Below are 5101 nucleotides of genomic sequence, written 5' to 3'. Positions count from 1 at the left end.
ACCTGTACAGACTAAGTTCGGCGGAGTCCCGGAGCCAAGATGGCGCTCCCTGTAGGGCAGGTCACTGTCCTCCGGCTGGGAGGGTGCCGGATGTCTCTGGATGCCTGTCTTTAACATAGAAAAAACATTCAAGACTTAGTGGTTCTTTCCAATATACCTGGTGAATGGGGGAAAAGAGCAAGTGATATATAAAAAACATAGCTATTAGAATAACACCTGTCTTTTCAATGGAGACTCTAAACGCCAAAAGGAGCTGGATAGATATTCTACAGACTCTAAAGGCCACAGATGTCAGCCCAGAACACTATATCCAGAAATCCTTTTAATCACAATGGATGGGGAAAGAAAGACAATCAATGCACAATGAAACCAAATTAAAGCAGTCAGTGTTCATCTGCAAATCCAGATTTACAGAAGGTGCTAGAAGGAAAACCTCAACCTGAAGAGGCTAACCACACTCAAGAAAATACTAGTAATATCTTCTACCACCAAATCTAAAGGTGGGTACACCCATACCACCAAACCACATTAATTGTCTCAAATCTCCCCGTGAGAGACACAGACTAACAGATTAGTTATGACAATAGGATCCATACTTCTGCTACATTAAAAAGAAGTACAATTTAACATCAAGGGTAGACATCAGCTCAAGGTAAAATAATGGAAAAAGATAAACCAAACAAATGAGCCCCAAACAAGCCATTGTATCCATTTTAATATCTGAAAAAGTGGCCCCTCACACACTGATAGTAAGTGACTTCAATACCCTACTCTTGCCAATAGATAGGACTTACAGACAAAAACCAAACAGAGAAATGCTGGAGTTAAATGATGTCATAAACCGAATGGACCAAACAAATATTTATAGAACATTTCACCTGTACCCAAAAGAATATGCCTTTTTCTTAGCAGTTCAGGAACTTTTTCTAAAACTGACCACATATTTACACACAAAGCGAGTCTCATTAGATTCAAAAAAGTGGAGTTAACAACCTACATCCTATGTGACTGCCACAGATTAAAGCTGATTACCACCAACAACAGAAAGAATACAAACTCATGCAAAAAGAATAACTCACTACTGAATGACAGATAGCTCAAGACAGAAATTAAGAAAGAAATTGAACCAATTTAGAATTGAAAAAAAAATGAAAATATGACATACCAAACTCATGGGGGACAATGAAGGTTGCTGTAATGATCAGCTTTATAGCATTAACTAACTACATTCTTTTTTTAAAAATGGGAGAGATCTCATATTACTAACTTCAATAGCACATTTGGAAGCTTTAGAACAAAGGAAGAAATGACCGTCAGAAGGAGTAGATGATAAGAAATAAGCAAACTCAGGAATAAAATCAACAAAATAAAAAAAATCAAAAGAATATAGTCAATGAAAGGAAGAGTTTGTTCTTTGAAAAAAAATCAATAAGACTGATAAACCCTTAGCCAAATTGATTAAAAGGTAGAAGGAGACTGTCTAAGTTAACAAAATTAGGGATGAAAGAGGGGTCTTAACAACAGGCACTAAGAATATCCAGAGAACTGTGAGGACATAAAGGACATAATTCAAAGACAGGACCTCCATCAAACTGGAAAAAACTCTCTTTAAAGAGAGAGAGAGAGAGAGAGAGAGAGAGAGAGAGAGAGAGAGAGAGAGAATATTCTTGATGTGTACTATCTACTAAAATTAAATTAAGATTAGAGAAGTAATTTAAACATACCTATAACTGCTAATAAAATAAAAGACATAATTACAACTCTAATTACAATTCTCCAAACCAAATATAAATAATAACAATAATAATTAATAATAGAAAGAAAAAAAGATCAGAACCAGATGCTTTTAGTATAAAAATTCTACCAGAATTCCAATAAGAAATAATGTCAATATTCAACAAATTGTTCTACAAAATGAAAACACAAGAAGTTTTGCCAGATTCTTTGTATGAGGCCATAGTTACTAACCCACATAAAGTTAGGTAACTAACTAACCCACATAAAGATACAACAACAACAAAACAATTACAGACCTGTCCAACATAGACAAGTCAATCAATGTAATCCATATAAACCATATAAGCACACTGAAAGACAAAACCACATGATTATCTCATTAGATGAAGAAAGGGCCTTGACAAAATTTAAAATTCCTTCATGATAAAAGTCCCAGAGAAATTAGGAATAATGGGAATATATCTGAGAGTAAAGAAGATAATTTATAGCAAGTCTACAGCCAACATAACCCTAATAAAAAGAAATTAAAGAAGATCAAAAAGGATCAAAAGATTTCATATGCTCATAGATTGATAGGGATTAATACAGTAAAAACAATCATCCTACCAGAAGTAATCTACAGATTCAATGCAATCACCATCAAGATTCCAACACAATTTTTCACAATCTTGAAAGGACATTTACCAGTTATCTGGAAACAAAACCTTAGAATAGATAAAACAATACTAAATAATACAGGTGCTGGAAATATCACAATTTCCAAACTAAAATTATAGTACAGCTTTATAATGATAAAAACATCATGGTAACAAGGAAATAAGAGACCAAACATGATAATCAATGCAATCAAATTGAAGACCCAGAAATAAATTCATTTACCTATGGACACCAGATTTTTTATGAAAAATCCAGAAACACATACTGGAAGAAGAAAACCAGCATCTTTAACAGGTGCTAGTCAACCTGGGTGGCTGCGTATAAAAGAATTCAAATACATCCATACTTATTACCCTCTACAAAACTCAACTCCAAATATATCAAAGACCTGAATATAAGGCCTGATACACTTTTCTGATTGAAAAGGGAGATGTGTGTGTGTGTGTGTGTGTGTGTGTGTGTGTGATGAACATGGATAAACTTTCTGAATAGCATACTAATAGCACAGGCACTAAGAACAGTTAATAATATGATCTCATAAAATGAAATAGATATTTTACAGCAAAGGCCACCATTATTTGGAAAAAGTGATAGGCTGAAGAATGGGAAAGGAATTTTACCAACTACACATATGGTAAGAGCTAATACGTAAAATATATAAAGCACTCAAAAAAAACCTGAACATCAAAAGAACAAATAACCCAACTTAAAATGGAGTACACACCTAAATAGAGGATTCTCAAAAGATATTTGGTGAGAAATATTGGCTGAGAAATACTTGAAGAAATGTTCAAGATCTTTAGTGATTGGGAAAATGCAAATTAAAATTGTTTGAGAATTTATCTTATACTTGGCAGAAAGGCTAAGATTAATAAAACGAATGATAGCTCATGCTGGTGAAGATATGGAGTAAGGAACACTCATCCATTGATGATGGTGCTGAAAACTTGTACAGCCACAATAAAACAGCGTTGTTCCTTTGTAAGCTAGGAATAGGTCTACCTGAAGATCCATCTATATCACTCTTGGTAATCTGCCCATAGGACTCTACATCCTACTACAGAGACACTTGCTCAACCAGTTTTATTGCTAATCAATTCACAATATCCAGAAATTGGAAACAGACTAGATGCCCATCATAAATAAAATGTGGTACATTGCACATGGAATGATACTCGGCTATTAAAAAATAAAAACATGAAATTTGCAAGTAAATGGAAGGAACTAGAAAAAAAAATCATCCTGGGTGAGTTACCTGAGACCTAAAAAGACAAATATAGTATGCATTTGCTTTATATTTAAATAATGGCAATTAAGTTTTCCACAAGCAGGGTAAGAGTTATATAATCACAGAGGTTAGGTATAGAGTAAGAGACAGAGGTAGGTTAAAACTTGCTAGGAAGAGGAAATAAAATAAATAGTTAAAGATGGAATGGGTTGGGGGGTCTTGAAATGGAATGGTTGAATGAGAAAAGGGAGGGAAAGGGGGATGAGTGGGAGTTCAGAGAACCAAGAATCACTTGAGGGGTTGTATAGTAACCTAATATAGTAGAAGCTTCCTAAAATATATACAGGTATGAAGATGATATTTTTGTAATCACCAAGCAACAAGGGCGATGGAGCCCCCACCTGGACATTTCTTCACCAAATGAAATGTCCCGTATCAGAAAAGTGCTATGTACAATTGAATGATGGTGAAAGCAGCACCATGTGAAGCTCCAAAAATGAATTCTATTGCCTAGATTTCCATTTTCTCCCCACAAACAGATTATAAGGCCCTGTTGCTGAAGAGAATACCTCGGCCACTCATTCAGTTTGGAGAAGTATAGCTGGTGCCTTTCTAGAGCCTTCGACCCTAATGATGAGTGTTCATGGTGCTGGAAGATACTCTGTACACAATCAAAGGAGAAAGGTAAACACCAGCTTAGCTACAAACCCTTTTGGTCTACAATGGTAACCTGTCTGCAACATGTGCTAGCGTAGAAATGGCACAAAGTTTGTGGTACTGACCAACCATTATCAGACTGGAATGAACGCCCCCTCTGTGAAACTTCAGAGAAACTTCCTCCTGCAAATATGGGAACAAATAGCCCCACATCTGGACAATGTGTAGAAAGTGAGAGATCTTGGAATACTTCAGCAATAAATGGCATCTTTCTTTTATATCCTACTCCTCAGGACCCTGGGGGACTCTGTTGAAGAGGAGACAGAAAGAGCATACGAGCCAGAAAGGATGGAGGACAAGAAATCAAAGCCTTTTAGACAGAACATGGCTGAAACATACATGAACTCACAGAGACTGTGGCATCATTCATAGGATCTGCACAAGTATGGGTACCAGTGATGACAAGAGAAGGAAACACAAACCTCATTCTTACTCCAGAAGCTACCTCCAATTGATAGCTGCTTGCCAATCTCTTACTTTTTGTTTCCAAAAGAGTCTCACATAGCATACAAACAACCCTTAATCCAGACCCCCACCCAGCAGTAGATGTCCCACACAAAATAAACTCAAAAGCATTTTTAAGGCTCCTTGTTTCAGAAAGCTTTGTCAAAGTTTTTCTGAGGCTGAGTTTTGTTAAGGCTTTTTGTTGTGTTTAACCTTACAAGTACTTTCTTTATAAAATATGATTTCTAGCTTTGTGTTTTTACTATGGGATCTTCTCTCTCTCTCTCTCTCTCTCTCTCTCTCTCTCTCTCTCTCTCT

This window comes from Mus caroli, chromosome 8 (assembly GCF_900094665.2).
Source record: "Mus caroli chromosome 8, CAROLI_EIJ_v1.1, whole genome shotgun sequence".
NCBI lineage: Eukaryota > Metazoa > Chordata > Mammalia > Rodentia > Muridae > Mus > Mus caroli.
The sequence above is the reverse complement of the archived record's forward strand: the minus strand, read 5'-3'. Positions refer to the sequence as shown.